This window comes from Macaca nemestrina, chromosome 16 (assembly GCF_043159975.1).
Source record: "Macaca nemestrina isolate mMacNem1 chromosome 16, mMacNem.hap1, whole genome shotgun sequence".
NCBI lineage: Eukaryota > Metazoa > Chordata > Mammalia > Primates > Cercopithecidae > Macaca > Macaca nemestrina.
In genome coordinates, this window is record NC_092140.1 from 9,788,237 (window position 1) to 9,815,556 (window position 27,320).

At 35.3% G+C, this 27,320-nt stretch overlaps 1 long non-coding RNA gene across 1 annotated transcript in view; it reads right to left on the reverse strand.

The window, feature by feature from the left end:
- Positions 1-15,791: 15,791 nt before the first annotated feature.
- The window catches only part of LOC139359201 (uncharacterized), a 122,164-nt gene continuing 110,635 nt past the window's right edge, over positions 15,792-27,320 (reverse strand). Inside the window, exons 2-4 of the long non-coding RNA XR_011615102.1 lie at positions 18,930-19,083; positions 17,681-17,872; positions 15,792-16,144 (exon numbers count right to left, since the gene is read on the reverse strand). This is a non-coding gene — a long non-coding RNA (uncharacterized lncRNA). The remainder of the gene's footprint in view (positions 16,145-17,680; positions 17,873-18,929; positions 19,084-27,320) is intronic.

The window sequence follows — 27,320 nt, forward strand, 5'->3', positions numbered from 1 at the left end:
ATCCCAGCACTTTGGGAGGCCGAGGCAGGCAGATCACGAGGTCAGGAGATTGAGATCATCCTGGCTAACACGGTGAAACCCCGTCTCTACTAAAAACAATACAAAAGAATTAGCCAGGCGTGGTGGCCGGCACCTGTAGTCCCAGCTACTCGGGAGGCTGAGGCAGGAGAATGGCGTGAACCCAGGAGGTGGAGCTTGCAGTTAGCCAAGATAGTACCACTGCACTCCAGCCTGGGCGACAGAGAGAGACTCTGCTTCAAAAAAAGAAAGAGAGAGAGAGAGAGAGAGAGAGAGAGAGAAAGAGAGAGAGAGAGAGTAAAAAGAAATTCTGACAAAAGATATTGGAGATATAGTCAAATTATAGAAGAAAAAATAGAAAAGACTCATGCTGTAGAAGCAAAGAAAGAGACTAAGGAAAATGGATTAGAAGAACGAGTAAAGCAGTTGGCCTATGACCTTTTCATTCCTTTCTTCAGGAACTCAATTTCCAAGGAAGAAAAGGGGGCAGATTGGCAGGTGTCCTGGTATAATTTCTTTACCAGGAAAATGACTTATCTCTGAAATATTCTAGGCAAGATGTTCCTGGCTAAGAAAAACCTACAAGAAATTGAATTCAAAATGTATATGAAACAGCTCCCCAGAAAATGTTACACAAACTATACAACTCTTAACTGAGTATAAAATAGGGAGGTTCATAATTTAAATAATCCTGTTGGGTAATCATAGACCTCATCAGCAACCTCATCTATTATCCTGAACCAGAGGCACATAACTAGTACAGAAGACAGGACCTGAAGAGCTACCCTTGGTACCCTAGATCTCTCTTCTTCAGATGAGCACTGGGATTATTAATAAAGCTTAACAATCAGTAAAATCGCTGATTCTATTGGCCATGATTTGACACAAAAATCTTATGTGCTAGTGCACAATCAACTTTATTAAATGTTTCATAGAATATGGATACATAAGGCTTGAAAACATTTTTACGGGCAAGCATTAATGGTATCCTTTGGTGTGAGCAATATTTTAGTTGACTGTGGATAGAATGAGTCATGAGAATATAGAGACATCATCTATTAGATGATAAACTGAGAATAAGATGAGAATTAAATCTCCAGAAAAATATCTAAAAGAGAGTGGTGTCTTTATCCCTCCCTTCCTCTCTCCCTTCTCCTTCCCCCCATTCCCTCCCTCTTCTATCCCTCTCTCCTCCTTCCATCTTTCCTTCCTTCATTCTTCCTTCCTTCATAAGAAAAGTTGGGAAAACATTAGATCAAAAGCAGACATTAGGGCATTTTCTATAGACAGAAAGAGGAGCATCTCTTACTCTGAGACCAAGAGGAAATAGAAACAGATAACAAGGATCATGGGACATTTTGGAACTATAGGAAGTTGGGAAACATTATACTTGAAAATATCTATTGTTTTGGTCACGTAGGTGGCAAAGAACTATTACAAATATGAGCATAATGGGGTTAAATCTGGGTTGTGAAGAGGAGTGAAAGAGTAAAATTGTAGCTAATTAGGTGGACAAACCTAAAGGATCTAAAGGAATTAATAAGCATCATCTGAAATGCATTACTCATTAGGTTTCATGTCATTAATATCTAATTATATTTAACAGAAAATTCTATCTTGTGGTTCTTCTTTCCTATACCCTGAGACCACCGTAAAATGTACATTTAGGTACAATCTAAAAAGTCCTCCCCTTGAACATCCTTAGTCAATTAAGCTTAACCGTGAACATCTACTTGGCCATTTGAAAACTTGACAAGCTAATTTTCTATTTGTAAACTTCTGGCTTATCAATTTTATTGGGGCCATTTCCAGAGACTTATTTTTAATAACACTGTCCTTCATTGTTCCATGGCTGGATTACAGAATCTTAAAATATTTTACTAACCCCACTCTGTCTGTGAAATCATGGGCATTAGGCCACGGTGTTGTTTTCTTATTCTAGCTTCAAAAAGGTGGCATTGCATATAATGCTTTTTATAAGAATTAGAAGAAACAAAAATCCTGTCAATCTGTAGCATTTTACAATACCCATTCCTGTTTTCAATGAAAACTTCTACTCCTTCTATCTCCAAAACTAGAGTCATAGAGCATCACAAGAGGTATGAAAGCAGGCTGCCAATACTTAAGGAGTCCTGAAACATCACACCAATACATCGATAAAATATAAATCGCTCCAAATACATGTTCTCATGTGTACATATTTATATCAATGGAATCTTTTGTTATATACATAATATGGTCTCGACTGGCTAACATTCTGTTTCAGAATAATACAGAGTCTAATGCTATTTACTCAGAATAAATTGTATTTAAATAGAAATTTTAAGTGCTTTGTGTCTCATAACAAATTGTCTATTCCAGGGGAAAAAATCAGAAGTGAAAACTGACAAGAAAATAACAACTAAGAAGTAAAATGACAGAAAGGCTTGCCATTATTTTAATCATCACCTATTTTTGTTAGTGTAAATAAATTAGAAAAGGAATGTGTTCTGATTTGTAACTAAAAAATATATATACACATACACACGCACACACACAAATATATAGTGATAGAGTACAGTAAATTATTTTAAAAATTAAAAGCAATATGTATCGGTATGAAACTATCCCTTCAAATTCCTTCTAAAAACATTTTAAGCTTTTAAAAAGTTATTATTTATAGCAAAGACATGGAATCCACCTTGGTGTCTATCAATCGCGAACTGGATAAAGAGAACATGATATACCGACACCACGGAATACTATGTGGCCATAAAAAATAATGAAATCATGTCCTATGCAGCAACATGGATGGAGCTGGAGACCATTATCATAAGTAAATTAACACAAGAACAGAAAACTGAGTACTGCATGTTCTCGCTTATAAGTGGGAGCTATACTTTGAGTACACAAGGACCTAAAAATGGCAACAATAGATACTAGAAACTATTAGAGAGGGGAGGGAAGGAAGAGGCCTGGGTTGAAAAACTATCTAATGAGTTTTATGCTGACTACCTGGGTGATGGGATCATCTGTACCCCAAACCACAGCATCACTCAATACTGCCATGTAACAAACCTGCACATGTACACTCTGGATCCCAAATAAAAGTTGAAAAAACAAATAGAAAATAAATAAAAATTATGCTTTTTAAAAGGAAAATTTATTAGACTTCCTGGAGCTAATAATATCTGATGACTGCTTAATGTAGTGTCATACGTTTATTCTATGAGATGTCTTCAATCTGTCCAAATGATCACAGACTTTGTAAAATCTGCTATTCAGTTGAACATTTAGGACTTGGATAACTCCCCACCTTTCTTATTGGCTTATCCTTCCTCCAAAGCCCTCATTCATGCCAAATAATAATACCAATATTTAGCTAATCCACAGAGAACGGGGGGAAATTCTAAACAAAAACAAACTCTCCATCCTGTTCCTCATTTCAGTATTTTTGAACTCTGAATTTGAATCTTTGTGTTACAAGGAACTCCATGCATGTCTGATACTTGAATTCTGAAGATACTTCTACTGATTAAACATTAACATCTGATTACATATATATATATATATATTCTAATGTATCTTAGTTCTGTGTATATGGAGTCATCAATTACGTTGCCATTAGGGTTGGAAAATGTACAATTACTTAGTTTCTGTTTCTGATGGCACAAATGGATTTCTTCCCATGAACAAATGTAAAAGTATATCTTTTGTGTAGTGTGTTTGTTTCCAAATTGTGTGAATATGATGCTAATAACATTGATATTTTGAAATACACATCATAGAAATATCAGTTTATTCACATCATATTCATTAATAGTACGGCTGAAAAGATACTCAAGACTTTTCTTGATGACAATACTTACTCTTGTGAGATTAGAATTTTGTAAAAATGATTTTTCCTGAAATAACTGGGATATTATTTCTTGCATAACTATTAAATACACTATTTGGGTCTCTTAGACATCTTTAAAGCTACTATTATGTACATTGAAATGGATCTCTTAATTAAATGCAGCTAGCTATTGATTTCACCAGATTTGGTAACAAAATTATTCCTCTAGTTTTGGAGTTGGTAAATATTTTGTGCATGAAAGACCAGATAGTACATATTTTGTACAAATTTTAGGTTTTTCAGGACATATACGGTCTTGTATTTTTCTTTTTTCTCACAATCTTTCAAAATGATTCAAAAAAATTAGCTCACCAGATATACAAAAGCAGGTCACATACCTGATTTGTCTCTCAGTTTGTCAAAGGTCACTGTAACTTGTTTTTAGAGGAAATAATAGTATTTATGATATGTATGATATCACATGATACACATTTGGAATGAGACCTTTGTTGAAAGAATGTGTAAGACCAAATAAGTACAATTTCCTAAAAATTAACATTTTGATCTAAATAATTACTTTATTATAAGGTGTGATGAGTCTGTCCTGGGTAAGCTAAATTATTACTATTAATAAATATAAGCTAATCACTATAATAAATAATGCCTTAATGTAAACTTTCTTTTAACATGATTAGAACTTTGTTACGTATTAATGACAGAATCCAAGCACACAAACTTCCACATGATAACTTAGAGAATCATGCGCTTTGAATTTTGTAATCTCTTTCATCTCTAGGTTTTTCAAGTCCTGTTCATTCAGTCAGAAGATGAGAAGAAAGACTATGATGTTTGCAGGTGAGATTTCGCAGGTCAGGTTTTGTGAGCATTCACACAGAATAGAAAAAGCTCTGGAACGTTATATTGTCCAGATCTTAAGCAACAGAGGCACATCTAATGTTAAGCATGTGTGAGAAGTGTAGTCTGACTGTATGATCAGCAGGAAAAGCAAGCAGATTCTGTCGAGCACATACAGTTCTGGGACATACTTAAACTTTATTTCTTCCCCTTCAGTTATACTATCCCCCTTAGGGTGCCTGTCTGACTGACAGAGTTCACTCCGAAGAGTTCCCACCCATTTGTATACCAATGATTCATCATTCTTGTCATAATAGATTGGATCAGTGTTGGACATCTGACTCCAGGTAGCTGTCTATTTTACCTGGTTAATGTATGTGCCAACCAGATTTCTCTTGGGAAGTTTTAACTCAAGACATAAGAAGAGTCAGCTAAGAAATAATACTGAGTGGCAGTAGAGTCAAAGACAGAGAGTGGTTGAGGTGCCATGATTATGAACAAGTAGAAATGAATGATACATGCCTGAGGCTGAGGGTGCAACAAGATAATTGAACTCCACAATTCTAGATTCCCAGCAGACGAATGAAAGACTAGTCTCAGTTACTTGATCTTTTTCCATCTTTCTTAATTCTATTGTATATTAAGAATAGGTGGGTGTAGTGGCTCACCCCTGTTATCCCAGCGCTTTGGGAGGCCAAGGCAGGTGGATCACCTGAGGTCAGGAGTTTGAGACCAGCCAGGCCAACATGGTGAAACCCCGTCTCTACTAAAAATATAAAAATTAGTCGGGCATGGTGGTGCACAACTGTAATCTCAGTTGCTCAGGAGGCTGAGTTGGGAGAATTGCTGGAACCTGGGAGGTGGGGGTTGCAGTGAGCTGAAATTGTGCCATTGCACTCCAGCCTGGAAGACAACAGTAAGACTCCAACTCAAAAAAAAAAAAAAAAAAAAAAAAAAACAAAACCTAACCTCCGTTAGGTTTACCTAGTCCTTATCTTAAATTCAAAATTTATTGTACAAAAACATGTATTTGATTTGATCAAGATGGAAACTTGTCCCTCATTAGTAAGAAATACATGTTCAAAGATTTCTCAGTACTGACGATAGGTCATATCTGACTCTCTGCGCTCTGTCCTTCCATGTGGATATATTTCCCATGATGACGTTTTCCATATTTATTATGCTACTTATTTATCTTACCCATCAGATTGTGACTTTTTTGGAGCACTCTAAGCACAGATATATTTAATTCAGCAAATATTATATTAAAATGCCTCAAGTGAAAGGAACTGATTGCTTTAGCCAATCGCCATCCACTCCCTTTAGGGATAATTAACATCGAGAATATAGTCTTGATGACAATGAGCCATAGCACAGGAATTTAAACTTACTAACAGACATTAATTAACACATGATTTGTTCACTCATATAATGCACATTTTTATGTATGTACAATAACATATACATATTTTCTTGATGCATTTACTGTAGCACAACCTATTAAAAGTGAGTTAGTGGAACTAGAATCAAAGCTTCTGATACCTTGAGTAAGAGAAAGAAAGAGCATCTGTGAATGCCAAGCCCAAGAAAAGTCCATTCAAAGGGCTTAAAGGTAAAGGAATGGTGTCCTATTTGCTCTGAAGAAAAGAAATTTGGCAAAGGCCCTCTAATGCTTATTTAAAATGATAGGAACAGGATCATTGTTAATGGATACTAAAATAATTCTTAAATATTTCACAGAATGGTACGATTCAAAATCAATGGGAGAGGGGTAACTGGGTTGGCAACATTTACTTTTTTTTCAATCAACGCTCTAAAAAGACAAAATAAATAAATAAATAAATAAACTAGATTCTACCAACCCAACGTAGAATCTTTCATTATTCCTTTTTTATGGAAGGAAAGGCATTTCAGTACAAAATATCAGAAAGGAAATAATCTCAGCCTTTAAAGCCCTTAACAATAAATACATTTAGCTTTAGGAAAAATTACACTAAGTTAAATTTTTTTTCTTTTCATTTGACATGGACAAATACAATCTCATTATGCAAAGACACTGGTTTGTTGATCAGCACTTAGAAACAGCTAAATTCGATTTGTTTCCAAAAATAGACCATATGTACCAAGGACAGAGAGCAGTCCAGTGCCAAGTGCTTAGATGTGGTTGAGAAAAATCAAATTGGAATGACTGAGACGTAATAATAACGTATTTGCTTCCTATTAAAGAGTCTTACATGTGCTAGGGAAAAGCTGCCTCTCAGTTCTCACTTGAGCTGGCAAAGCAAAACTTCAGTAGATACAGGTGAGTAGAAATTCAAATGGAATTAGCAGGCAAAGGCTCAAAATCAAGACAAATGAAATTGTCATTAGATCTTAAGGCTATAATCTGTTTGACATTTCCTTGTGCAGAAATCAAGAGCTACTCTTTTCATTGCTAGTTAAACTAATATGCTAAAATAGAAGTAATGTACTATTTACAGATAAGTGGATTATTTTTCATTGACATCAGTTGAAGAAGCTCAGCCTTAAGTATTGTTTACCCATGAAAAAGGAGAAGATGAACTGATGACAAGGTAATATAGGTGAAATTTAGATGTGACTTACCATACTGCAAGACTCATTTCCTGTCAAAACTGCCTGTGGTCAAGAAATTTTAAAGAATTCTTGTGTTATCTGTGTTACTCCATTTTCATGCTGCGTATAAAGAAACACCAGAGACTGGGCAATTTACAAAAAAAAAAAAAGGTTTAATTGGACTTATAGTTCCACACGGCTGGGGAGGCCTCACAATCATGACAGAAGACAACAAGGGGCAAGTCACATCTTACGTGGATGGCGGCAGGAAAAAGAGAGCTTCTGCAGAGAAACTCCTGTTTCTCAAACCATCAGATCTCCTGAGATCCATTACCATCACAAGAACAGCATGGGAAAGACCTGCGCCAATGATTCAATCATCTTCCACTGGGTCCCTCCTGCAACAGGTGGAAATTATGAGAACTACCAGATGAGATTTGGGTGGGGACACAGAGCCAAACCATATCACTATCCATCACTCTATATGTTATATTCTGGGGTTTGTAATTTTTGTATATGCACCCTGTATTTTCATACATGTTTCAGAAAACTCAGTTCTGTAGATGTATCTTTAATCTATTTTCCAGTTCATTAATTATAGCTTTATGATTGATCTAGTTAATTTCCTCTCTTGCTTTCATCAACATCTATAGCTTTTGGTAATTATAACAGCGAATATCAAATGCTTGCATAGAGTAAACCAGGCACACGTAAGTGTTGAATTTTATTTTCACCTGACAGTACTCCAGAACCTTTTTTAGCAAGGCCAGAACTGTGGTTTAAGAACCAGAATATTGAGGTCAGAGAGAGAAACAAATCTTGAATCCACGCTGATGAGTTTGGATTTTGTCCAGTAATAAGCCAACAGGAAAGTGTTGTGATAAAATTAATTTAAAACAGCAACCTTGGTGACAGGAAAGGTGATAAATTAGAAAGGATTAAGACATGAGTAAAGTTAGAAAAAAAATAGTGCTATCTTTTAAGTAAGGGATTCTTACAAGCAAAGATAGGAAATTTTCACTGGGAATAGAGAGGAAGGAGTGGATTAAAGAGGCATTTGAGGGTAGAATTGACTTTCTATGACAACTAATGTAGATAGTTGGAGGAGAAATCTAGGCTAGTCTCAAAGGCAGCTGGGTTTCCATTGAGGCTGCCCAGACAGAAAACATGCTGAAAGAAATTAGGAGAAACGAAGTTGGAAAGAAAATATATTTTGGACAGATACAGTTCCTGTAGAAGATACAGGAATATTCTGAAGAATTGCCTTTATAATATGAAGGCATGGACATCATGCTTCCCAGAAAAAAAGCGTTGGCAATCTTTCCATTCTTCTCTGAGTAAGATTGAACTGTTTAATATTTCCCAACAGAGCCTCTAAAACGTGACTCTCTTCTTCCTCTTCATTCCCAGCTTTCTCTGGGCATTGGCTGGCTATGTTCATGACTTTCCTTTAGGTATGCCTAAATGCTTTACTTCTCTCAAAACACCATCTTGGTTACTGCACGTCTCCTTGAGCACAATCACTTCTTCAGCAAGAAAAGTACTCGCCTCAGGGAGGGTGAGCATTTATTCATTAAGACTCAGCCCAACACAATCATCCTCTCTTTGAAGTTATTTTTGTCTTTTTCCTGAGCCTCCACCCTCAAGGTCAAATTTACAAGTGACTTTTACATTCCCTGATTGTATTCTTCAAATTCATTGGATTCAATGTTTACATACTTGTTGCCCTCAGTACAGGACAGTTATTGTCTTGTACTTTTTTTTCTAGGCAAATGGCCAATGTAACTAAGGGAGAATGATGTTTGTTGGATGAACTTATGACCAAATGAATGAACTAGTGACTAACTGAGCTGACACTGTCTGTTAGGCAGTTGTAAGTCTGAATCAGGCATCCCAAAGGTAGACTGCACAGTAATGGAGATATTTGCATGGCACCCAAATACACAGATGAACATTTCATTGAAGAAGGGGGTGATTAAGATGTTAAGTGTTGAAGTGAGTTATTGGGGTGAAGAATGAAAAGAGTCAGTTACTAAGTTTGTACTTAAAGAATCAACTAAGGACAGAAATTATTGTTGGGAAATGGTGACTAGCATGACCATAGCACTGGGTAGTTCTGTAGGAAGTATATGAAATTGTGTATCTATGTGATATGGCTTGGATATTTGTCCCCTCTAAATCTCATGTTGAAATCTGATCCCCAAAATGGGAGGTGGGACCTGGAGGGAGGTGCTTGGGTCATGAGGGCAGATCCCTCATGAATACCTTGTTGCTATCCTCACAGTCATTAGTGAGTTCTCATTCTATTGGTTCCCATGAAACCTGAAGGTTAAAAAGACTCTGGCACCTCCTTCTCTTCCCTCTTCCTCCCTCTTCCACCATGTGATGTCTGCTCCCTCTTTGCCTTCACCATGGTTGAAAGCTTCCTGAGGTTCTCACCAAAAGCAAATGCTGGCACTGTGTTTATTATACCATCTGCAAACTGTGAGCCAAATAAACCTCTGTTCTTTATAAATAACCCACACTCAGGTGTTTTTTATAGCAATACAAATGGACTAGGACTCTATCTATCTATCTATCTATCTATCTATCTATCTATCTATCTATCATCTATCTGTCTATCTATCTACTTATCTATCTATCTATCTATCTATCTATCTATCTATCTATCTATCATCTATCTATCTTGGTTAGTTTAGTGCTCATTGATCTTTTTATGAGGTAATTATAGAATATTTAATTGGCCAGAGCCAATTATATAACCCCAACTATAAACAGCAAATGAATGGGTCTTTCACAACTGAGTTTCAAACAAGGAATCCTAAGCTAACATTATCCAACCCCAACTTCTGTGACATCATACTAGACAGACTAACTAAAAACATTTTAAAATATAGACATGTAGGTATAAATATATATGCCCAATTTGATTACATCATTCATGAAAGATAGTAATATATCCTTTCCAAAGTTCATATTATAGTTTCACATAGAACATATAAAAACTACTTGAATATGAATTTATTTTGCTATAGAAAGAGTAAGACATATTGAGACACCTTAGTGAAGTCTCCAAGAAAATAATTTCAAAGCACTGAATCAGTACATTTATTTTTGTGTCATTATTTTGAACTTAAAAATGCCCTTATGAAGTAAGACTAATTTTTCATATAAAACTTATTTACTTAAAATGAAAACTAGCACATATCCTTAAAAGAAAAATAAAACTTCATACGGAATAGTTACATTTTAAAAGACTGTATAAGCTAATTATTAAACTAGTGAAGTGCTACATTTAATTTATTAGATTAATTGACCTACTTAATTATATTTTTAAAATATTATATTAATTGCATCAGAATACCTTTACTCCTACCACTAAACAGATTCGCCAAATTATGTATCCTCTTCTTCATAATTAATTTCGTTAATCATATAAAATATCAATTTTATAATCATAACTATGATGTATCACTCAGCAGCTGAATATTTTAAAAAATAGATTACCTGCTCATCATTGCAGCAAAGAAACTTCAAGAGCTTCCGAAGTAGGTCAGATCATAATAGTGACACTGAACTTTTCAACTGAGAATAATTAGGTTTTATTTTCAGTATTCACTGACCTAGCCTGAAATTTAACGTAGTGTAGGAATAGTTTAGCTACATTTGGCCTTATTTAGCTGCAATTGTTCAATCTCTATTCTGTTGAAGTAGTTATTTTATCTGAAAACTTTTGCTAACATCTGCATTGGCTACTCTTTGCCACAATTTAAGAATCCAGATTGATCAATGGCAAAAAAGAAAAACCTACTGTCACTTTCATCAAAGTGACAGGAATTGGCTGTTAAATCATTTTAGTTTCAGTGTCACTGAACAGAAATGTAAAAGCACCAGTGTTACCATACCTGTGAAAAACAATTTTTAAATAATGATGGTAGCAATGGAGGGTGGTTGTCATGTCTTTTCTATTTTGATACCTTGTGCCATATAAAAAAAGAGCAAATTTAGTTAGCCTGATTACTACTTTGTCACAGGATTCAAGAGAAAGCATGTGTTAGAACAAATAACATTTATCTTTTATATCAGGCATTACTAGATGCAGTTCAATTTTAGCAATATAATATTCTTTTCCACAATTAGATTTAAATATTTTATTTGCCACGGTAGTTACTGCAGCAAAGCAGCAGCCACCTGCTTTCATCTGAAATTTGCTTTCATAGGTATGAGGGCAGTCTGCTACCTAATGTCAGCATTCATTAGAAGGCACCATGCAAAGTGACATGACACAGAATGACAGATGCAGCCACCTCAACATGGCATCCGTGAAGCTGATATTGACGAGGCTGCCGTTACATGTGCTCCACATCCTAGCTGAGAATAAAATGGAGAAATGCTCAGGTATTATTATTTTTGTTTTCATTATATCTACCAATTTAATTTTTGAAAGCAACATAAAAAACAGTTGTTTTTTATCAAAATGTCCAAAGCAGAACCACTAAGATAGGTGAAATGAGGAATCACCATTTAGGCTCTTGTTTCTTAAGCTGATAATCAAATGAATCAAATGAAATTGCTAATAAAAGTCACACGGTTTTCTATTTTGAACGTATTTGAAATTGAACACATTTTCTGACCCCAAACCAATAAAATGGGAATAAATACCATAACTTCAACATTTAGACATTCTGTGAGTTTACAGTTTTGCCATTTTTGATGTGCAAAACTGTAATGCTTATTATTTTGTGTTACATGTGTACTTTTTCATCTCCAAGTAGATTGTAATCTTACGGAAGAAATGTGCCACATTTTATGGCCTTTAATGAGAGAGACATACATAAATACCCTAGAATGTCTAAGCTATAGAACTTAATACAGTTACAAAGGGACTTTAAACCTCGCGCTGCTAAATGTCGGTCCTTGTACGTCCTGACAAGCTGCAATAAAACAATTATTTTCTTTAAGATAAAGTCCAAATTCATTGTGGGATGTGGTAGTTTTCAAGACAGCATGAGATTAAAATGTATTATTGAAAACATATACATTTTTAAAATTGTTTGATAAGTATAATACAAAACACTTTTAAAAGGCTTTTGATTTCAAAAGTGACAAAACATTATCTTAAATTATTTTTATGTTTTAATGACACAAAAAGCAAAGGGATGTACTACTTTCATTTTTAGGAAGAAACATACAAATCGATTAACATTTTTGCCCATATGAAGCAGATATTTAATTTAATTTGAAAAGATCTAGGCCTGGCCTCCATGGCACTCTCATTATATAATTTCTGGCAAGGTTGTTTGTGTGACCCTCAGTCATGTACTTGCCTCTTGAATGATGTGGTCATTCTAACATGATATGATCTGATGTCTATTACATCTCTGTGGCACAAGGAAAACTTATGAATTTATTTGATTTCTAACAGAGTAAATCCTATGAGCATTTGAGTTGCTGCCATTTGAAAATTTTAAATCACTTTTACATAAACAAAAAAAATCTGTCTCTCTTTGTGTCTCTATGTGTGTATATATATATATTACATACATAATATATATATACACACACACAAATAACTGGCTTTACTAAGAATAAGAACTAAATCTTAGATGTTTGGTAGGAAGAGAAGGTTTATAAGGCTATAATGCAATCAATACAACATTCTAGAATTTGTTATAGGGCATTTTCCTGGATTTTCTCTCCTTATATGGGTTGCATCAGGGCCTACTGAATTAAATATTTATGGTATATTTTTCACAGATACTTCATTACTTTTGGGTATATATTATGGGAAGGGTCAGCAGTATATTTTTGTGTCAAAAATGTAAAAGTGAATATATGTGTGACTGACCAAGAAATATCTATCTTCTTTTTGATCATCTGTTGAAACCTATATTCAAAATAAAAGTAGAATCTTCACAACTATCCACTCTTCCGTAATTAAAATCAGAATCTTGCTAAAGTAATGTCCATGATATTAACATCCTTTGAATGTAGCAAACACACTTAGACTTACTCGTGTTACTTTTGATTTCCCTTTTTCCTTGGTGCTGACATTTAGTCTTTTACAAAATCCACTATTAATGTTTTCTCCCTAATTTCCAGTCTCAAGACAAACTTTGTCATGGTGAAACAAATGTAAAGGATTATAAATCATGCTGCTATAAAGACACATGCACACGTATGTTTATTGTGGCACTATTCACAATAGCAAAGACTTGGAACCAACCCAAATGTCCATCAATGACAGACTGGATTAAGAAAATGTGGCACATATACACCATGGAATACTATGCAGCCATAAAAAAGGATGAGTTCATGTCCTTTGTAGGGACATGGATGCAGCTGGAAACCATCATTCTCAGCAAGCTATCGCAAGAACAGAAAACCAAACACCGCATGTTCTCACTCATAGGTGGGAATTGAACAATGAGAACACTTGGACACAGAAAGGGGAACATCACACACTGGGGCCTGTCATGGGGTGGGGGAGTGGGGAGAGATAGCATTAGGAGAAATATCTAATGTAAATGACTAGTTAATGGGTGCAGCACACTAACATGGCACATGTATGCATATGTAACAAACCTGCACGTTGTGCACATATACCGTAGAACATAAAATGTAATAATAAATACATAAACAATGGCTCTCTCTTCCACCCATCTCAAATATTTAGTCTACTATCCTAAAAAGAAAGGATAGGACACAAGGTTAAATACCATTTTCTTTCTGCATCTCTCTTGTTGAAAAAACATAAAAGTGTTCACATTTTCCTATTTTAATCAATCAAAATGCTCAGAATAATGTTTTACATTCATTTTGAGTAAGGACCAAATAATCTTGGCATTTTGGGGAGCAATTTTGTACTCTGTCCTAGGAGATAATTCTGTGCACTGGTCCTCCAAATTCGTAGCAGATTCATACTAAATACTGGTTCTTTTTCAAAATATGTCATGTTGAGTATGTTTTCAGGATCCAGGTCATTTAGCATTATTTGGATAAATACTTTGATAAATTTCCACATCTTGTTCATGCGTCATCAACTATTGGTGACAAAATAATTTTATAATCTCTTTTGAGACGTTATATTTGTGTACATTTTATTAAACAAATAGTATTTATTTAAAAAATATTCATTAGCAATGTGCCACTTACAGAACATTTTATTTACCGTTTTATCATTATGCAGAGTTCTTTTTAGTTGGAAATGTACAGTATGGTTCTATAACAATCACTTTTTTGAATTAACAATGTTATTATAAACATTTTCAAATTTTTACCTAATTATAACAGTTATAAATAATAGTTATCATTTTAGAAGTCATAACCAAAACAATTGTAATGACAATTTGATTTTACACTATATACATTATCTTACTTTATTCCTAACAAATTTATGATTTGATATTAATTCTAATTTATACATAAGAACATTTTAAGTTGAAGATATGAAGGGATAGGCTGAGGTTTCTTGCAGCTAGCATGTGGACACCCAGGGAATTTGGATTCTCTCCTCCCAAAGTTGCTCATCCTTCATACCTATCAGTACATTCACTTTCTCCAAAATGTTCATTAAACATATATATTAACATTTATGGTGCTTTTGCTTTTCGTTTTCAAATTATGTTGTTGGCATGAAATTACCTTCTATGTATTGCCTATTTTTGAAAGGAAATATTATGGTTCATAAGGCTGGTCCCTATCCATATTAATAAACAAGTGTGTGTTCTCAAGGCACTGGTTTTAATTAGGCCAGTAAATTTCAGCCTCGGCCATTTCATCTGTAGAATAAAAATAATTAAGCCTAACTTACTGAGTTTGTTTCATGTTAGAATGAGACATTACCGGTGAATAGCTCAGTACATGAAACGTAATAGACATTCTATACATTTTAATAACAATAGCATTAAAATAATAGCATTTCATGGATGAATGAAATTAGGATGGACAATGATAACTGAAAGAGCAAATCAATAAACAAAGATGAAATAATAACCCAAAACAGTAATTAATATTTCATCAATAACTACAAGTTATGGAAAAGGACTGGTTCATTCCTCGCCCTGCCTTCCCCCCGCCTTCCCCCTTCTCTTCCTTATCTCTTTATAGTAATTCTTCTTTTCGCCTCCTTCTCTGTCTCATCCTTTTTGACTCTTGTTCCTTTTAAGTTTACAAATGTCTTTTGGCTTCAGATATTTATATTGTTTTTAATTTGCATAAATGTTATGGCAAATTACATGTTTGTATACAGTTTTAGGATGCTTTTCTCATTACGGCATATAACTATGGTTGAGGGGGTATAACACAATTTGACTGTATCTTAAAACCATGGCTGGGCACGGTGGCTCACGGCTGTAATCCCAACAATTTGGGAGGCCGAGGCGAGCAGATCACGAGGTCAGGAGATCAAGACCCATCCTGGTCAACATGGTGAAACCCTGTCTCCATTAAAAATACAAAAATAGCCAGGCGTGATGGCGAGCGCCTGTTGTCCCAGCTACTCGGGAGGCTGAGGCACGAGAATCTCTTGAACACAGGAGGCGGAGGATGCAGTGAGCAGAGATCGTGCCACTGCGCTCTAGCCTGGGCAACAGAGCCAGACTCTGTCTCAAAAACAACAACAACAACAAAAAAGCCCTGCACCGTGATCTCTGTGTGGCATCTCAGCTCAGAGAAACAGCACAATTATTCCTGTGTTATTGCCTTTATTTTATTTCCTTTATTTTACCGAATAGAAAATGTATGGGAATCAGGATCGTTGCTGGAATGAGGACCCAGTTCTGCCAGGCACCAAAGTCCATATACTTTTCAGTTTTCAGCACTTCAAATGGAATGTGGGTAGAGGTTGTTTATGTTGTGTAGCCACACTTTTGAAGAAAACTGCATTGAATTTTAAAGAAGTTGAAATTTTAGGGACACCATGTAAGATAAAATTTTTATCAGAAAAACATAATGAGAAAAACAGTATGTTTTTTTTTTTTTTTAATTTTAGGTGAGTGGGTATAAACATCTAGAGGGGTTACATATTAGCAGCAAACGTATAAAAGGCTATGTATTTGTTCATATGGTGTCTTGGATATGGCTGTTTCCATAAATGCATATGTTTAGTAATTTATAAAATATGTCCTTATTTTAATAGTTTTGAATGAAATATAATGTAAAAAGAAAAGCTACCCTTAGATAGCCACGCCAGTACTTTCCATTTTTCAGTTTATTTGTTGGACCATTGGTCCCTTGCTAAGAGCATGTTCAAAATTTTAGGCCAGGCGCGATGGCTCACCCCTGTAATACCAGCACTTTGGGAGGCCGAGGCGGGCAGATCACCTGAGGTCGGGAGTTTGAGATCCGCCTGGCCAACATGGTGAAACCCCGTCTCTACTAAAAATACAAAAATTAGCCTGGCGTGGTAACACCCGACTGTAGTCCCAGCTACTCAGGAGGTTGAGGCAGGAGAATCGCTTGAACCCGGAAGGCGGAGGTTTCAGTGAGCCGAGATTGTACCATTGCACTCCAGTCTGGGCAACAAGAGCGAAACAGTCAAAAAAAAAAAAAAAAAAAAAAAAGAAAGAAAGAAAGAAAGATAAAGAAGAAACTGCTGCAAACTGTTCTTTAAAAATTGCATTTCAAACTGCAGCCTATAAGGTGGCAATAATCGTCATCTTGTGATATTCATACGTCACAATGTATGAAATTAAGCAGTTTTAATGTATTGTTTTGCACGATTCTGATTTTATTTCACATATGCTTGTCTTCTTTATCAATTGGTTTGAACTGAGAACATATATTTGTTTATTTACAAATATATAATTTATTAGTAAAAATGAAATAAATGAAATATATTAATAACTAATTATTGATTTTTTTTAAGAGACTGGGTCCTGCTCTGTTGCCCAAGCTAGATGAAGTGGTGTAATCACATCTTACTACAGCCTCAAATTCCTGGGCTCGAGCGATCCTCCCTCCTTAGCCTCCCAAGTAGCTGGGACTACAGGCTCACACCACTGCACGCAGCTAATTTTTTATTGTATTTTTTATGGAGAAGGGGTCTCACTATGTTGCTCAGGCTGGTCTTGAATTCCTGGCCTCACATGATCCTCCTGCTTTGGCCTGCTGAAATATTGGGATTACAGACTTGAGCCATCCCATCTGGCCTAATTAATGAAAATTTTAATAGAAGAAAATCAGTAATAAAGACATAGCTTCCATATCATACCCATGCCTCCACTTCACCATCTCTTGGCAAATGTTTCACAAATATATATATATAGTTTTAGGATTCATAACTATACTTGGATGGGAATGCTGGGCGGTTCATTCTTTTGAGTAGGCAAATTAGACAGTTTTAGGAATGGAATCTACCACCATATACTATATTTTATCTATTCTAGGAAACACATTTTCTCCTAACTTACCAACCTTGAAATCAGGATACATCTAGAAATCAACGGCATCTTTCAGGATCTGCTGGCGGGTATTAGCCACTGGAGGAATGACTACAATTCCCTTTATCATCTTGAAAGGCAAAAACAAAGGGCTTCTTTGTTTCTAAGAATGGAAGGAGATCAAGTTGTGCTATATTTGGCAACTGGGATAGGCACAAACTGGTTGCTTATCAGCCGAAAGCCGTGTAGGGAAGGAAAAAAAAAAAGAACAAGAGAACTCACTTGGAATATATTCAATACATTTCAAAGTTTCCAAAAGCTACTGTGACCAATATATATGCTGTATAGAATTATTTCTGAGCATGCATCATACATTATCAACTTTTTTTTCCAGGTGGTACATTTAATGGTATGAAATTTCATAATCCATTGACTATTAGGTTTAAGCAAAAAGAATATCTCTTTTATATCAATAGGAAAGCCTGCAATTTCATTATCTGAGTTTTTAAGCCCTTTGTTCAAATGCACTTTTGAGAGATTGATCTATGGGTATCACTGTGGGCAGTATATACAAGTTGTGCTTAGAATATTCAGAGAAAGAGGCAAAATGCTAAAAGGGAATAGCAGCCACTAATTAAAAAAAAGCAGACAATTTTGACTGCTCTCTGACTTATCAGCAAATTGGAATTAAACACTGATACCACAAACAAGCATAGTAATGTTAAAATATTTACTTACTTAAAATTAATTTATTAATTAATAAATCTTTGCCATTGATCAAGAGTATTGATTATGCAAAAGATTTAGTGAAACAATAATGTGTAGAGGCGTTTTTTAAAAAACAGGTTGATACATAGGAAACAGTCTTTCATGATGAATTGAGGAGATGAAAATATTATCTTCATCCAGGTGCTTCTGAAATAGTCTTAATTAATGACTTCATTCATGTGTTTTATTTTTTAATCTGCTCTGCCAGTATGTAAATTATTCTACAAGAGTTAAGTAATTGAAGAGGCTTAGTAAATCTTCCAGGAAACCATGATACTGTTTAATAAATTATTCCAGCCAGAGCAGTAACATGATTAATATACTTCCCATATTGTTCTGCTTTTTTCAGAAAATATGAATGAATGCAGAAAAACACTCTAACAGAAACACATCATTAAGTTGGCTTTACCATTAAGGATTTCATTAAGATCAAAGGATCCTGTTTCAACCATCTTAAACCTTCACCTGGCAAGGTGATTTTATAAATCACAGTCTACTTTTAAAGTTACGCTTACTAGAAAACAGGTCACAATGTTACCAGGGCTGTGGGGGATACACCAGGAGGGAGTGGAGGAACCTGCTTGCAAAAACATCCGCATTCCCCTTTAGTGGATACATCTCTTGCTCCGGTTTTTAAGAATCCCTGTTTGGAGACTGGTTGACCCGTTTCTGTATGCCAAAGACAACAAACAATGCACTCCTCAGAGTCCAAGAACTCAAGATGCTGCTTGCAACTATTCATGTAAAAGGCAGCTAGACGTAAGGGCCTGTGTTTCCTCTCTTGATAACCTAGCCTTTTTATTCCTTTCACTGAGGACAACACACCAGATTAAAGCACATTAAAAGATAAGGCATTCACTACCATTAACTCTCGCTGTGGGCAATGTTTATCTCAAGGTTGTGAGAAATCTGGTCAAAAATATATGCAATGCTGTCATGTTTTTACTTACAAACCTTTGATTTTTTTAACCTAGAATGTTGGGATTAGCTGATGGCTCCTTTCCTTATTTACACTATTTTTTGCAGCTTCCTATTTAATCGGTAAATGGTTAGTATTCCCAGGGCCTTCCTTACCACCCACACATACTTGCTGACATAGTAACACTGACAAGGAAATAAATGCTTAAAGAACTGTGGGCTGGAAATGAACTTTACATGCCCTTATCCACTTAGTAGACTCAAGTAATGAAGCATCAAAAAGCAAACCCACCAGTTAGGTTTTGTATGTGAAACAGAAAAAATACTTAGTTTAACTTGTTATCTATAGAAGCATAATACACCTAAAATAAAATGAGGTTTTTTTTTTTTTTTTTTTCCCTGAAGGACAACATCATAATCCTGAAGCTCTGCTGGAATTCTGGCTTCCGAGGTTTGGCTGAGGAATGCTGTTGGTGAGGCTCATGCCTTCCCCTACACACACACAGTGAAGAGACTCTCTCCAGTTCCATATAAATACACCATGTTCCGCTAGTTGACTTACTAACTCATTGCCCTGAACTTGGCCTTTTCCTAGAGAAGGAGTGTCGGAAATGTGGTTAGCTTCTGAGGCAAATCCATAAAAGCCAACCTAATACATATTGAACATAGAGTAGCTTTCCAAACCCATGGAGTAAGGACCCCCTTTCCCTGTGTCAGTATTGTTTCCACGGAAAAATCTTTACGCATTCCAAGTGGGGTGCTCTCTCTCCATATGGGGAGGCCAAAGCACATCCCACTCTAGCAAGACAAACAGATAAGCACATCCCACTCTAGCAAGAGAAACAGATAAGCACATCCCACTCTAGCAAGAGAAACAGAGGTAGTTCCCTGCCTTACATCCTGTTTTTCCTGATTCTGATGGAGAGGAACGTCTTTAGCAGAGAGTGGCACTGCAGCTAATGTGGACTGAGTCAGTGACTCAAGAATTCAGGGCTATGCCAAGGTTGAAGATCAGAAAATGGTCTTCCTAGTAGGTTGCTGAAGGGTCACAGACTCTCATCAGAAAATCCTTACAAACCAGATTTAGCTGGTGTCTCAATCATCACTGTCACTTATTCCATGTGCCTCGCTCGTCATGGACTCTTTTTCCCTGTCACCACCTCCTGTGGCTTCTGACCAGCGCCTCCAGCTTTCCCTTCTGCCTCTTCCTTACAGGAGTCCTCCTCTCTGGAACAAAGGTGCTGCCATATTCCTGGTGATAGCCATGGTGGTATCAAACGGAGAATAAACCATTTTCCAAGAAACAATTTTACTTTGACTAATTGAGAAACAAAACATAATTTTTCATGTTATTTCAACAGAATATCGCATGCAAAAACTTCCAGCCATTTTTAATAGGCTGAGTGGGATTAGCAATTCACTAAGTAAAACTTATAATAGGACATCTCTTTGAGGCAGAGATTGGGGGCTCTGAAGAAAGGGCACTGGTGGGTAAGGGTTGAAATGAGAATGATTACTGGCCCGTTTCTTTCTCCACTGTACCAGGTGATCTGGAGCAAGTTCAAGGGCACTGACAAAGCATAGAGGGGCAAACTCTCAGGGACAGCAAACAGAGGGGCAAGGAACACACAGAGGAGAAAAACCCAAGGCCAGAGCTGTGGACTAGAAGCCAATTTATCTGAGGTGCTACCACAAATGTTCATTTTTAAGGTGAGTGGAGAGGCTAGAAACTACCTTGGCATTACACAGCAAGGGTGTTTGGGGGGATTTCTGTATAAATGTTACTAAAATGTAAATGGTGCAAAGAATTTCCATCTTAAGTCACTTGTGTTAACAAGTATTTCAAGTTTTGTGTTTACTGAATTAAAAAAAATTAGAGATACAAATTAATTAATAAAAGGATGATTTTCTCATTTTGGGAAACTGAAGAATGCCATTTTCGGCGCATAGCACCAGACAGAGGGTATGAGGTGAGTCTACCTTTGTGAATTGCCTTGCCTGTTTTCATTAATGACTGTGTCCTTTGTGAATATTCTTAAGATGAAATTTAGAAATATCATTTCATTTTCTAAAAGTAAAAACTTAGTGCCGGGCGCGGTGGCTCAAGCCTGTAATCCCAGCACTTTGGGAGGCTGAGGCGGGTGGATCACAAGGTCAGGAGATCGAGACCACAGTGAAACCCCGTCTCTACTAAAAATACAAAAAATTAGCCGGGCGCGGTGGCGGGCACCTGTAGTCCTAGCTACTCAGGAGGCTGAGGCAGGAGAATGGCGTGAACCCAGGAGGCGGAGCTTGCAGTGAGCCGAGATCGCGCCACTGCACTCCAGCCTGGGCAACAGCGTGAGACTCCGTCTCAAAAAAAAAAAAAAAAAAAAAAAAAAAAAAAAAAAAAAAAAAAAAAAAAAACTTAGTCAAAAAAACAGAGCCAAATGAGACACAGTAATGGCGAACCATTAATCTCTTCCAAATGGACTCTTTAATACTAAAAACTATCACGTGGCTTTGCATTTCTCCTTTGCATAGGCATACATTTTGACTGCTTTTCAGTTATCTTGTCTATCTTCTTAATGTGCATTTTAAAATCTATGGTGAACACATCTTGTCTCTGCGACTTGTTTATAGAATCCTCAGGAAAAGAGTGGAAGAAGCTGTTTATTGAAATCTCCTGTCTCACGCTTAGCACCAGGCCATACCAGGTTTAAAAACAATGTTTGCCTGAATGTATCCTTTTCTGATCCAACAGAGTTACTTGCATGTTGCCTGCCAGGTGTACTTCTCAACTGTTTTAACATGAATGTGTTGACAATATTAATAATAATAGAAGAATTAGCAATAACAACTGTCATTTATTACAGCAATACAACTTTTGAAATGAATTTTAAATAGATCATTCTAAACACCAAAACCTATGCATGTGGAAACTGACCCTAATATAGCTTAGCCCTATTAAGGATTTTATAAGGTAACATAACCAATTAGTGGAATAACTAGTTTGTGTGACCAATACTGTAGACTCATGACCCCGAGCCCTCTGCAGCATGCCTTCTACCTTTCTAAAAGTAGCAGCATTTAAATTATTTTAGTCATTCAGGAATGCTTATTAAATAAATTTCAATCACATATTTAATGAATGTAAAAAATACCCAACGCCTGATTGTCCAAAGTGTTCCCTTCATTTGTTAATATCAAAAGATACTAACATTTTGAATGTGTGTAAACCTTCTAAAACATCATTGATAATAGTGATGCAAAATAGCCATTAGGAATGAGTCATTTGTGATTTCAAATTTTATATTTTCCTTGACAGAGAATTTAATTTTAATTTCATTTGTCCCAGGCACATGCACATTTCCAGCTCAAAAGATTTCTGAACTAAAATAGACTATAGATGTTTAGCTAATATTTTCCTAAAAAGCAATTTACCTCTAGAAGCTACTGGGTTTTAGACATAATGAGTGAGTGTGGAAAACTGTGACATGAGAAAATTAATAAAAATGACTTTATGTGTCTAGATTTAAATAAGAACTATATGAATATGGCTTCCAGAATTTGCTAAATCAAATTAATGTACAAACATCTAAAATAGTTAAGAAATATCATTAATAATACACCAAACATACACACACACACACACACACACCAAGAGATACAAACACGCACACATTCTTACGAATTATGAAATAATTGTTGGTAACATCAAAATAAAAATACTTAAGTGAATTCACATTTTCTTCGTTAGACTATTTGTTTATATGAATCAGTTTAGATGAGAATCTAAACTTTCAAGAATACGTTCTAACTTCACATCTACAGAAACATCTCTCCCCCAGCCCCCATCAAACTCATCTGGTAGTAAGAACAAACTAGTGGTACAAAACATTTCTCTCTGAAGATTTCCAATTTAAAAAAAAAATTTGAAAATTGCAATAAAATCTTAATGCATCGGAGAAAAGCACTGATATAAAGTATATCTGAGAAGTGGAAAAGGAAATACATAAAATTTAACATATGATATGAACACATAGATAGTAATGGCAAGACCAACACAAGACCTCCCTCATGGTCAGATTTCAATTTTAGCTTCGCTAGATGGGGTTGTCTCCTCCCCTGAGTAAAAACCTTACACCCCCATGAATGCAGGTCCCCACTCCAGGCAGCAGCGGAGCCTCACCCAGCGGAGGGTGGAGGAGCTGGCAGGCAACGTGCCTGTAACAAAAGTGCCAAAGGCCGACTGCGTGTGTGGAAAAGGTGCTTTAGCTCCCCGATCAGCAATATCCTCCCCCCTATTCTGGTAAGACAGGAATGTGTCACGACACACTCTCAACTCCAACCTTCAATTCATTGAAATGTGTTTAAATAAATCAAACCTGGCATCCAGAAATAGAGCATTTGTCTACAGCTGGAAAGATCTGGATTCCTTTGCTTTCTATTTGTTTGTTTCCTGTAACTTTTAAGCAACCATACTTGCCTCCTTCGAACTTGGCATAATGCACGAACACAAATTCCTAGCCCAGCTTGGAAGGAGATGATTCTTTTGTCGCTGCTCAAGGTTATCCACCCGGGCCGATTTCATGTTTGGCTGCATCTGGAGACTCACGTGTCTGCTGCTTAAAGTAACGCGCTCCTCTACCAGGATTCTGAAACCCAAGAGTAGCAGGCAGGTCATCAGCGCGACAGACGCCTGCTCCTGCTCAGATGACAGTGCGGGACCCCAGGAGGACAGGCGTGTGGGCTCCTCACTCAACATCTCATAACCTGCTCATTTTAACAACTCGACCCGGAACTCAGGGACCCCTAAATAAAGAAAAGGAGGCACTAGAAGGAGCTAAATTATTTGTAATGTTCAAAGAAAGATCTCAAAACAGAATAAGTCTACTTTCTTCCCTTGTTTATTCTTTTATGGAGGTTGAAGTTTCTCATCTCTCAGAGTTCTGATTTATCTGTTCTACATCTCTATCATCACCTATGTCCATATCTACCTGTATCTATAGATAGGGTCTGGATATGAAAAAAAAAAAAAAGACACCAAGCATAAAATTTAACACCCTCTAGATGCCACCTCAATCAACCTTAGTCTAATTATGGTCAGACCAATTTAAATGATTTTTTGTTTTAAAAAAGCAGGCACTCAAGCCAATAAGTTAGACTAAAAGTAGCCCCAATAAGATGAAAATAAGAAAGAAAACAAATGCATATATTAATGATATAGGTAACAGAAAATAAAAAATTATAAATATTAAAGCTCATCCTTTGAAAAGTAATATAAAACAATATATTAAAGAATAAAAGAATAAATCAGAACTATCAAAATAGAAATAAATATGGTATAAAGTAAGATTGTAAACTTTATAAGTGCAGAGGTGGTATTTTAGAACTCTTTCTGGCTCTTAGAAGACTGCTTGGGACATATGGGTTACTGTTTTCATTGTAGTTATTTTTTAGCTAAAATTACAGACCATGGAAACATTTCAACATTTTATTAAAAATTAACTTTGCAAATGTTATTTACTATATAAATAAGCCAAGGGAATCAAATTACTATGTATTAAGACTAATAGAAATATACTCCAAATTTTTCAAAAACTAGCAGTAATAACTAAGAAGCATACAAGTACAAAGTTTTCACTCACATCTGCCATAAATATGTATATCATCTAAAAATTAACTTGGTACAGATGGAGAGGTTTTATAAAATTGTATTGTATAAAAAAAGTTGTAAAATTGAAACATATTCCTAAGTGAAACATAAATGTATATGATACAATATTATTTGGGGGATTTTTTTAACTTTTATTTCAACTTTGGGGGTACATGTGCAGGATGTGCAGGCTTGTTACATAGCTAACCGTGCATCATAGGGGTTTGTTGTACAAATTACTTCATCACCAAAGCATTAAGCCTAGTATCTATTAGTTATTTTTCCTGATTAGCAAGAGTGTGACAAAATAGTTTTAAAGATATTAATGAAAGAAAATGTGTCAAGAGTTTTAGAAGTAATAATAATGAGAGGACTTGCTCTACTAAATATTAATGTACATTTTAAAGAGCAATAATGATTTCAATGTTGTACTACCAAATAGAAAACAAAAGAAACAACTTAATAAAACAAAAAGTGCAAATGTAGATATTAATGTAGAGATTTTAGTATATGCCAAAAATGCCATCATGAAAAAAATTTAAAAGATGCATTATTTTGTAAGTAGTTCTGGAGTAACCTTTTACTAATAAAATAAAATTTCTCTCTTACCCTATGTCCAAATGAATTATACCTAGTTTATATGAGCTAATGTTAAAAACACAGCAAATCAAACCAAAAGAATAATTAAATAAATGAGTTGGCTATTTCCATAATTTAAAGGGAAGCTTTTGTAAACCCTTGTACAAGAGGGCAAATTACTTTTTTAAACTACACTTAATTTCATACATTTGCAATACATGTATGCAAAAACAAGCGAATAAACCTTTTAAGCTCCCAAAAAGTTTATAAAGCAAAACAATAGCAATATATGAAGGATTATATAAAAGATCTTAACATCACTAAGAAAAAATATAAGTAGATAATTACATAAAATAAAAATTTCCATATGTGAATTTATTTATAAAAGTTATTATTGCAAGTGTTGGCAAATGCAATTTGAAAGTATGAAAACTGTTTCTCTTATAATTTTGGAAACGGAAGAAAACTTGTGCCAGATACCATAAAATACGCAGTTTAAGAAAATTATCATGGGTCTGCTTTTTTTTTGAAGAAAAATAAACAACATAAGGTTGCTTTCAATATGTGAATAAAGGAAATAACTTAATATTCAACAAAATCAGATTGACTAAATTGTGCTAGATGTATAAAATGAAGAATCCTAAAATGAAGAAAAAGCAAAATTCCTTTTTCCAAAGAAACTTGCTGACCTGATAAATATTTGAGATATATATTTCATGAAAATATAAAAACAGACCCACGCAAATAAACAGAAAAGCTTCACTTTCATATTTATCCATATCTATTTAACAATGTCTATGTCTGTTATCACTGAATGACAGCAAATAGATTAGGAAAGATGCTATCACCCACGAATGTCAGGATCTGTAAGCCTCGTGAGGTAGGATTATTTTTTTCCTTCTATGCATATAGTTTTGAAGTTTTATAAAACTTTTAAGTTGCTTTATAATTAAAAAAATTAGACATCATTAAAAAATCATTTCACTACATTTATAAGTTTGAAGTATTATAAAACTATGTTGTTTTGTAGTTGCCAAACAATATTCATTAAAATAATTAACTTTTATCAAATAATGGGCCAATTCGGTTCTCTTCGTTTGCATTATTACATATGTGTTGCTTTGCTTAAGGCCAGTGGTTTAATAGCAGCTTCCTCTCAGCCATTAAGATAAAATATCCAAATTATAATGCTTTATGAGGCTTTGACTCGCTCACAATTAGATCATCTTAGTTTGCTTTATTTAATTTCCTTTCCCAATGTCTGTTTATAGAAGTCCGGAAAAGGAATTCTTCTCAAAATGAATCAGAACTGAAACAGCAAGTGTTCCAGAATGAACACTCTGCACAATGCATTCAGACAGGGGATACTTTGAGAACAACCACTATTTTTACCTCAATAGGTCAAGCAATATAAATCACAGCTATAAATGACATACAGCTACGTCTCCCTAAAAATGAGATCATTTCACACAACCAATAGAAATTCTGCACATATGTAAATGGAAAAATGTGACATATCAATATAGGCTTTTTATGCCTCTTCAAAATACTATGCATAGTTTATATCCTACATATGACAATAGTTGCATTGTTCCTTGATTTGATTATCTATCCTACATGGTCCTAATAATTTCTTTTTTTTTTTTCTCTTTCTTCTAAGTGATAAAGAAACTGGGCAAGTCTGAAATAGGGCATAATTTTCTCCTTTGCTCATTGTATTTGGAAGTAGCCCTGATGAATAAGATTTATGGATGGGGGCTTACTCGGCTGG